The sequence below is a fragment of the Parasteatoda tepidariorum genome, chromosome 8, assembly GCF_982258835.1.
Source record: "Parasteatoda tepidariorum strain Cologne lab strain chromosome 8, Ptep-v5.0, whole genome shotgun sequence".
NCBI classification, from domain to species: domain Eukaryota; kingdom Metazoa; phylum Arthropoda; class Arachnida; order Araneae; family Theridiidae; genus Parasteatoda; species Parasteatoda tepidariorum.
Genome location: NC_141762.1, coordinates 38,533,922 through 38,545,194, shown reverse-complemented (window position 1 = coordinate 38,545,194; position 11,273 = coordinate 38,533,922).

The following is an 11,273-nucleotide window of genomic DNA, read 5'->3' as shown; positions in this document are numbered from 1 at the left end:
AATGGAGAATAATACTATAAAGTTGTTATAGGACAGAATCTTGAAATTTTTAGTATTTGTGACAAAAAATTAAGATGGAATTTTAATTTTCTTATTGCTCAGTAAAACCTGTACACTACCCTACAATAATGAAAGAGACACTTTCACTTTTCGACATTATTCTTAAATTTCTAAGAAAATAATCAGAGGACTATTTTCTAACTTTAGAGTTATTTAGTTCATGCAATTTTTCATACTTTGCGATAATTATTCTTTAATTATTAAAGTAATGAACCTAGGTATAGAAAGCAATGATCACACACACACTAGATTTCTATTCCACGTAGCACAAAAAAACTTTTTTAGAAATAAAAATCACAGAATTTTATACGGCTCGGATCATATGAATCAATATGAGAAAAAAAAGACTCTGGAAATAAAAGATATACTTAGAAATTTTTAGAAGCTCTGAGCGAAAGAAATTTTTTTTAATTAAAATCATAAAAGAAAAAAAATTACGTTTTTAGATGATTATTTAGAAGGTAAATTGATAAATTCCTCTCGAATGTAATGAGTTCCACATCCTGACATAAAGTAAAAAATACAATCCAAAATTTGGGAGGAAAAAAACGGAACATCGCAGCTTTGAATTTATCAATTAGAGTTTTTGATAAATGACGGAGTTAACATATGGTGAAACATATGGTCGATCAAAAAAAAAAAAAAAAAACGAATTTTACGGAATAATTATTATTTTTCATCGATAGACGTTATTTTTAATTTATTAAAAATAAAACTGATTGCAAAAGAAAAAAGAAGAAAATTACATTTTGTTAATTTTTACAAGTTACATCTTTCAAAATGAAGAAAAAAACTTTAATTTTGTTTAATTTTGCAAGTTATATTAATTAAAATGAAAAATTCAGATGTCATCTGCCTCTTTTTTTTTTTTTTAAGTAGATGAAAGAGTTTTATTTATTCCACTTTCTTTCATAATGTAATGCTTCTATGCTACATAAATTTGCATTGTACGCTAATTAAATATAAATATACTAAATTTAAAGTATATTGTTCTATTTTGAATGTCTTATCATGCTCTGCTGAAGTTTTTTTTATTTTATTTTTATTACAGTTATTTTACTCACATTTGATCCTTTTCTAATAAAATATTCTACATTATGCCAAAACATTCATGCAGGGGCGGATTAAGCGTACGCGGGACCCCAGACCATTCAAATTTTTGGGGCCCTTATTAAATTTTTTTCTCGTATATTTTTTATTTATTCCAATATAAAAGTATTTACGTATCTTTTCATTTAAGAAAGCATACTTGAAATAAAAATAAATAATATTCTGAACCTCTTAAACAGTGACAATTTCAATATATAAAATTTGATTGAAAGTGACCAGTTGTAAGAGTTTTTCTAGAGTATATAAAACAATAAACAAACATTTGCCTTTTAGTAAAATATTTTGCAATTATTTATTGATCAAATAGAATTATGGACACTAAATAATTATAAAACACTAAAAAAATCGTGAGACACTTCAGTTGAGGCACTAAATAATTTCTTTTTCATTTAAAACGTCTCAATAATGTCAACAACATTTAATTCTTTGCTTCTTGTTTAGACAAGTCTCAGCTCGCTATAGTACTGCTTTCAATTTTTTCACGCGCGAATCAAGAGGACAAATTTGAACTTAAAAAACATTGATAAATATTATAATACATAAACTATAATAATACTTATAAATAATAACTAAAATAAGTAATAAATAAATATGTAAAAAATTATGCAATAATTATGAAAAAAGATTATCGTATTTTATTAATATATATTTGAAATTGATTGTTTTTTTAAATCATTGTTTTTCTTAATTTTTTAAAATTTATTTTCAAAAAATTTTTTTAAGGGGGCCCCAGGCCAAGGCCCATTCTGGCCCAATGGGTAATCCGGCACTGCATGGATGGGAAAACGAATGAAACAAAAAGTTAATCTCCAAAAATAAAAGTTCGAATATTCATATTTCTAATTAATATTTTGTATAAAATATATTTTTTGAAAAAATATAAAAAGTATCTAATGGAATACACTAAGTATATACTTAGTGTATTTTATTACTTACTTTTTATGTATATATGGTATTCGCAGGCCATTCTGGGTGCTTTAAGATGGACAAAGGAGGTCGCCTTAATACGATATTATATTGGATTTATCTTATATTAGAACGTAACTTACTCGACTTTTATCTCTATATTGTCAAAATAATGTCTTTCCTGATTTTTTTTAATTTTATGACCAAAAGTACTACCACCAATTAAATTCCAAAATTGCTTTAAAATTATCAAATGTAGTTCGGCTAAATTTTATGCTGAGGTGTATGAGAAATACAACAACAAAAAAAATAATAATAATAATAAATAAAAAAATAAGAAGAAGGAAGAAAAGAATGAGTACTTGAATAATTCACACATAGCATAATGAAGAAACAAAAAGTTTGTTTTTAAACAGTAATACCACACTCAAGCATGACTAATTTTTTAATGCTTGCAATACAAATGGAAAAAAAAAATCCATAGAAAAAATTCATCTATGATATTTGAAACAATATAAATGGAAGATTGCAAGTATTTAATTTTCCCAGTAATATACAGCAAAAAATTAACACCCTAGCAAAAAGTGTTATATTTGTTGTTACCCAATAGTTCAGTTTGAACCGCTTAGTTTTAGATATATTTTTTTGAGTGTTTCGTCATTTCTTAGGAACTTTTCAAACGAATCAAAATATTTTTGCAAACAATTATGAAATTCGTTTACCCAGAAATTTAAAATAATTGTTTAATATTTCATGTAAAAAATAGTTTTAAATATTTTTTTGTAATTAATATTTCAGTTCATAAAAAGTTATTCAAAGTGTTTTCAATATCGCATTTTAAAGTATGTAATTTTAAATATCAAAACCTAAAATTTGAAGAAAAAAAACTGGTAAAATTCGGAGAAAAAAAAATAAAAAAATAGGACTTTTTAAAAATTTATCTGCAAATTTATTTTGAGCATAGCATAATTATTGCAATATTTAGTATTCGATTTTTTTTTCAAGAATAATTTTCATAAAAAAAAATTTCATGAAAATTTCGGTATTTTTTTCAGATTTTGAATAGTTAAGTATATAATTGTTACTCAACAAACAAATTTGACTGTAAAATTAAAAATAAATAAATTATTTTTTAGCAAGTTGCACTCTAACGCACTATATTCCAACTCTATAGTTATACTCTACGCTCTATCAAGTTATACTCTTAACTTCCTAGTGGAAGCAGGGTATAACATACTTCCTACACTTATGATTATCTACGCAACGAGAGATTAAAAATCAAAGAAGCCCTATCTCGCGATTGGTCGAAAATGACAGCACTACGTGTGAGAAGGGAGACCATGGTATCGACTAGCTAGCATTTACCAAGTTACAAATTTCGTTTTCACGTGTGATCTAGATTTATTTGATTCTTATAAATGTCTGCGTAATATCAGTATTAAAATGAATTTTTATGAATTTGACTCTAAAAGAAAATATCTCCAATTTGGATGAATTGTAATTTTGAACAATTTTAATAATTTAAAGAAATATATATATAGTCGCATGCATTATATATTATAACATTTGAAAAAATGCCAAACGAAATGCTGCCAACAGTTGCAGTACTTATATTTATTGCTTATCAAGTCTTATAAGAACTTAATCTAACCCACATATCACAAAATAATCCACTAGACGTCATCGCAAACATCCACAAAGATCCATGTGGTCCCTGAGTGAATATCCATACTTGCTCCAGGGAAGATCTAGTAGAAAGTAGAGGTCTTAAAGTCCTCCATCAAGCACAAACCATAGCTTTTACGTGGATGAGCTATGAATAACTTGATTCATAGCTTATTCAAGAACGGATGTCTCATAAACAGCCACTGGAATTATTCCAGATCTGTTGGAAGACGTATAACGAGCATGCTCTTTGTAGATCATTCATATACGAACTCGACTTAAATTGGTATTTCGCATTTTTAAGCTCTCAATAGATGTAAGAGTGAAAAAACCAAATTAAAAACTTTAAATTTGGTACTTTGATTCTTACATCTGTTAAGGACATAAAAATGCGAAGTACTAAATTGCAGAGTTAGTATATGAGAGATATACAAACGGCAAGTTCATTACACGTCTTCACTTAAACTTTTTTGAAACATTTTAGTTATACATGAGCAGATGCACTAATTTTTTTTTTTTTTTTTTTTTTTTTACACAAATTTTTAAGGAAAAGATAATTCATAAAATTCTTCAGCCACCTATACTCAGCAAATGAAGAAAAACAATCGTCTCAATCATTGAATTTTTGAAATCAAAATGTTTTTTAAAGCATAAATGTAATGCCATTAGCATTTACATTTTTTTAAAAAAAAATCAGGAATTCTCTTTTAGTTAATATTATGAACATAAAAGAATTATTTACGGTTTGAGGTAAATCAGTAAATATCGCTTGTATGATGATAGTGACTTTTTGATTAATGACTATTTGTTTATTTATTGAATATTTCATTTACTTTTTGTTGCAAGACGTGCAGCATCATACGTTAGGGTTTGCATAGTGTTTGAGAAGCGAGATTAGGTTCACTTTACAAATTATCATTTAGATTTAAACTTCGAAGTTGGTATATATTATTGTTAACAAGCTAAAAAGCGTTTTGTAATGATTTTTTTTTAGAAGGATGATTCTTACGTCTTAAAATGATGATTATTAAAATAACTTTGAATAAATGACAGGTCTTTAAATGATGATTATTAAAAATAATAACTTTTTTAAACACAAATAATAAGTCAGGTAACAAATATACATGTACAAGAAATACTATTTGATAGAGTCTCAAAACACAATGATCACGTTGTGAGCTAAATGGCTTAATAATACACCGGAAACAGTAACCCGGAAGTATGTTCAGTAAAGAGTTTGCCAGGGCTAAAGAGAATAGAAGGACTGGTTCATTCCTTTGAAGTAGCTCTCGCCGCGCCAATCCTCCGATTTTCTCCAGTGACGTCACTTTGGCGCAAAGCTCGCACTTTTACTTCAAGAACGGATCGTTCGGCCTTACTAGCTCTTACTAATATTGGAGCATTTCCTTTTGCGAGATATTCTAAGACATTTGTTATTTTCTATAATGACTTTCCTCAGTTTTTGCAGTGAATTTACAAGAATTTAAAACTATTATCGAAATGCCAGTTTGCACGATTGCAACTTGAAAACATTTTGATAGAAAAACAAAAGGAAAAAATATAATTTTCCGCGTGTTCCTTAAAGTAAATGAACAACTATGTAAAGAATGGATTCCGAAATGACGCAGTTAATATAAAACAGCAATACGTTTATTCTGTCGTTAAGAAAAAATTCATTATCTAAATAGAAACCGCCTCGTTACTTCAAAAAGAAAGGCAGGTGAAAAAAATTAAAAAAATGGATAAAGTCAAAGAAAATTAAAATGTAAATAAAAAGTACAAATAAAATATATAGTATATAGTTGGAATTCTCCAAATTTCATGACATATTTTTTAATGTAGTTATTCTAAATATTTATGATTTTTTTTAAAAATTATATTCTCTTAAATTTAAATATCTATAAATTATATCATCGTAAATTTAAATATCTATAAACAATTGTAAAATTTCTAATGTCATTATGAACCTAAATTATTATTTTGTTTCAGTAATTAGCGTTTAAGGTTGATGTTTCCTAATAATTAAGTATGAACAAATTGCTATTAACGGCATATTTTAAAATCAGGGATTCTAAATTTAATTCAACTTATTGTTATAAAAGAATATGTAGATAAAAAAAATGTGTCGATATATGCTTTCATTTTTCTTAATAATTAAAGTTAAAACTGAACTTTTTAAAATAAAGTATTTATAGTGTCATTTTCGCCAACTAGTAAAACATTCTTATAAGTTTAAAATTGTATTTTTTTTTAATATAATGGCCAAGAAAGTTTTTTTGAACTATGTTTATGAACGGAAATAATGTGTTAATTACGTAAAGTTTGAAAGCTAATAACCAGAAAAAGTCTAACTTATTTTTACGAAGAGAAAAATGCAGTTATCATAATATCTTTGCTTGCGATCTCCGAGATCTGTGGACACAGTGACGTCATGAGGAGGGAAATCGTAGCTTCAGCTCTAAGAGCGGAGTGAACTAGCCCTTCTATTCTCTTTAGCCCTGAGAGTTTGCAGTGCACCCTAGTGTAGAAAACACCATCGATACGCATTTTTAATATCTGATGCCAAATTAAACAGAAACGTATTATGTATAAATTGTAAATGAATGTAAATAGCATTCACTAAATGTGTTTATTCATCAAGTTATTCATTTCACTTCAATCCTACATCGGATTTTCAACTACGAGAAACATTTTAAGAGACGTTTTTTGATTGTTGTTCATAGACGTCTTCTATGATCCACCGTGTGCTTTATCCACATGTCCACAATAGTTATCTTTAAGACGTCTGTACCTAAGCCATTGTAGATTATCCACAAATTAGCTATAAGAAAACGTCTAGTAATCGTCGTTATCTGATCCATGACGTCGAATGGATCATGTGAACGAATTTCTGATGTCTACTGGATAAATTGAGCTGTATGGGGTAGGTACATTGATTAACGTCACACTGGAGCTACAAAATGAACTATGGGAGACGGTATGAAAAATATTCCTGAGGATGATCATAACACTACATACGTATGTCACATCCCGTTTTACAGGGAGGTTGCATTCACACGTCATCCATCCTTCAGCAAATTGTAATTTAGGCCTGAACCAAAGCACAATTAATCTTCGATTCAGTACCCCCAGAGGTATTGATTTGCTATAGGAATTTGGAGAACTGATCCCGAAAGATTTATCATTCACCAGTCACCATTTTGTACACAGGAAAATTTCGGCTAGTGGGGGTCGAACTCATGACCTCTTGGACATGAGCCCACCGCCCTTCTATCCAGGCTATCCTTGCCCCTAAATAGATGGTTGCCTCAATTTAAACAATAACAAGCATCCTAAGACCATCCCTCAGCTTATGTTATGCTTACAAGGCAGTGTGTGAACGGGCTTAATATTCTGTGGGGAAAAGACTATTAGACAATGCCAACCTTCATCTATCAAAAGGTACCTCAAGATTGAATTAAGTTAGCATGTCTTATATACTGGTGAATCGGCGTTTAAACCGTAGTGGTAGTTACGCCACAATACTCCCTCACCAGAATTTTATCAGGGATAGAATTTGATGAACGGATACCACTAGTTGCTGTATTTGTGAAAGACTGGGAGAGCTGCATTAAGGTCACCGAGTTTTGAACTTTAGTCATGAGAGGTGTGTTAAGATCATGGTTGTGTGTGTGGTCACTCCTGTTTTGCAATTAGCAGTCCTGTGTTGCTATTAGCAGTGCAGGATCCCGTTGTGTATTGATGAGACTGAGTAGCAACGGAGCATAGAGGACGATGACGCAGTCACAATTGGCAAGTCAACTGTTCAATGTGGACCATCCATCGAAGTAATCGTGATCATATCATGTCCGTTTCACCAATGTGGGGAAAAGACCATTAGACAATGCTAAACTTCATCTATCCAAAGGTACCTCAACATAGAATCGAGTTAAAATGTTTTATATACTAATAAATTGATGTTTAATGGTCGCAGTGGTAGTTACGCCGCAATTCTAAGAAATTTTATTACTGTGATTTGTGTTTAAAATTTGCGCGTGTGATTTTACTGTTCATAAGAGTTTTCTGTAATTTATAAATTCTAATAGGTTGTGCGTCTAAAACAAGTTTAACAAAATTAATATCACAGCATAAATAAAGTGTATTGTTAGCCATGTTTTGAGTGTTATCCCTTATTTGGCTATTTTGTTTAAAATAGCGCTGTATTTTATTTTTTAGGTAGCCTCATAGCAAGCTTAAGGATTTCTTCCATATTCATTTGTTGTTTATTTCGTTGAAAAATTAGATTGAATGAGCGCCTTATATCGAAAACAATACAAGTATAATAATATTAGATGGCGCGTTTTTAGCTTAGGTGTAAAAATCAGTCGGATGTAATAACCTGGAAGTCTTAGGACGAATTCGAACCTCTAGCACCATTTGCGCTTAATTATTCACCTTAAACCATCCATACTTGTGAAAATAATGCAGTTATATATCTTGAGACTGTAATAAAATCAATTATAAATTATTGAATAGATATAGAGGATATCAAAAAAATAACTTCCTGAACATGAAATAGAAGAAAAAACAATGCCTGCCGATATATCCCATCTTCCTTTCCACACGTAGTGGTGTTCTTTTCGACCAATAGCGTGATCCAGCCACTTTGAAATTTAATCGCTTGCATCTACACGCCATGGTAGAAGCATGTTTATGCAACGAGTGTTGCCTTAAGTAAAGCTCCATTGCGCAACGCCCGATTACGCAATCTGGGGAGAAAACCGGTTCAATGTCTTGTCCCATCCCTTCCCTGTCTGCCTCTAATCAGTTGTTGTTGTGGCTTATGCTCCAAATGTCTGACGAAGTCAGACAAGGTCCAATGAACCGTTAACCCTAAGGAAATCGAGAACCGGAAGGGGGGATGAGTATATGTTCTCTTTGGAAAACCCCCAAACAGTCTAGGATGTGTTCGGGAGAAGCCGGATCAGTTTGACATTTGGAGCAGACCTCGAAGATTCTCCTGCTTTCGAAAAACGAGAGACTTTTTGCTTGACGTGACTGCTTGCTAATCTTGAAATTGCGGTTTTAGAGGCTCTGTCACAATTGAGGGTGAATGAAGAACCTGGTTCTTTGCCCGCATACCAGTTATGGCAGAGAGGAATCTTCCACCCCTTAGAAATTTCAGAATTATATGGATTGATATTCCAAAAAGGTAAGTGTTGAAGAGAAAGGATTAGAGTGGTAGCATCCCTCCTTAGCCAGTCCAACCACTTGCTCATTGCCGTATATGTCAATATGAGATGGAATCCACTGAAAATAAACATCGTGGAATTTTGAAATGAGCTTGAGTTTGATAAGGATAGAAATACTAGTTTGCTCTCCAATTGCAATCCAGTTGTGGAGGTGTTGAGGAGAGCTGCGACTGTCCGAAAGGATCCAGAGGTCCCCGAAGACATTTTCATTAAGAACAGCTTCAAGGCCTTGTTCAATTGCTATTAATTTCCTCTTGAAGACCGATGAGAAATCAGGGTTGATGAGGCAGATAGACAGTCTATCCCCTGGTTTCTCAATGTAGACTCCAATGCCTGCGTGGTCGTTTGTTGTCTATTCTGTTGTATAGAAACGTACTCCCAGAAAGCATGTAACCTTACGACAACCTTGTGTTTTAACTTTATTTTCATTGTCACGAAAAGGTTTGCAGTAAAAACCTTTTTTCAATGACGTAAAAATATTGCAATTTCCTACCTTTCCTCCTTTAAGGAAAAGTAAATGATTTTTAAATCTTTTCTAAAAAATATTGTTATTTAGGTTAAAAAACAAGCAAATTGTAAACCTTATTTTTTGCATTTTTGTTTGCTGTCATGATTAGATCAGCAGAAATATTAAGCGAAAACCTTTTTCAAAGGAAACGAAATAAAGCAAATATTAACCTTTTCTGCGAAAATATTAATAAATAATACGAAAATATTTTGCAAAGGACCTCATTTAAGGGAAAGCAAATAAACGAACATAAGACCATGTTTTTGGATTGTTTTTTAGGGTCTGCGAAAGTACAATACGAAAACTTTCTTTTAAAGGTTTCTCGACACAAGTATAAGTAATAGTTCTTTTTTAGAAACTTTTCATTCAAACAATCTCATTAAAAAATAAATAAAATTTAAAATTTTTTTTATCTGGAGTTTAAAATTGACTCTTCAATATTTTTTTACAAATTTTACTTTTTTCTCCAATTTGGCTTTAGGGGTCCTATGCGTTGCGGCTCCTTTAAAATGTCTGGCCTTCTCTCGTTCATTTTACCTTATTGCAAACCTAGTTATGGTATAGCAATAAAATATCCGCGAAGATAAATTTTATTTAAAATATTTATATACAGAAAAAATTCGCCCAACTGTCTCTTGTGAGCTAGAGGGTCATCGATATTAAGACTCCACGATTTATGACTAACGAGGAGTGATGGTGAAAATAAAATCAGCATTGTGCACCAACCGCCTTTATTTCCTAGACAGGCTGGTACTCGCTCTAAAGCTGGGAGGATTCAAAACCTAGACTCGCAGTTTTTTTCATCATATCTTTGGAGTGAATTTAGGAACATTTTGTTCACAGAACTCGATGTATAGTGTGCAAAATATGAGACAGATCACCCTGAATAGATTTTGATCTAATGATTGAATTTTCACGTTTTATAACTCAATCTTAATTTTTCGAAGGGATAATCTCAATAATTAGTGCAGGCGATTATTTAAGTTACGAAATTAAACACAAAAATGTGTTTTCTCGGAATAAACATACCTTTTTTCCGACGGATTCAGATTTTGAACCCCCAAAATATAGCGGGTAGCCACAATCTGGGAAATATTGTCCCTATAGTTTGATCATGAGGGCGATCCAAAGTTTGGATGCCTCTATCTTAATTTTATATTTTGCATATTTCGCCATATATAGAGACCTTTTTAAGCGAGTTAAAAAAAATTTGAACGTAATTTTAAAATTCGTTTATCCAAAGATAATTACAAGCAGAATATAAACTTTAGTAGATATTTATTACTATTACGTTATTAAATAATTGCTGGAAATTTTTGAATTATAAGGCATACAACTTTTTATTCAATTTTTATGTTTGCAATTTTACATGGCAAAATGCAAAATCGAGCTAAATCTATCGAATTGTTCCTGTATATATTTAAAATTCGATTTCTCAGAAACTGTTCAACCGACTATGCTCAAATTTTGCACATTTTCAGGTGAAATTACATATTTTAAAAGGATGTAAAACTTTTATACCTCCTAATTTAAATTTTGTCACTGCTGTAAAAGATTTTCTCAAAAAAGTTTATAAGTTAGCAGGTATGTAAATGTTCAACCATTCCTGAAATTTTGCAGCAGTTTTTGCGTGTCAAGAATTTTTTCGTTACATTATCGGCAAAACACTGTTGAAAATAAAAAAAAATGTAAAAAGAACTAATATAAAGAAAAATAAGTCTTTCTAAAGGGGGGGGAGGCTAAAAGTCTGTTTAATTAAATTTTAATTAAGTCGTTCAAAAAATCGGAAGATA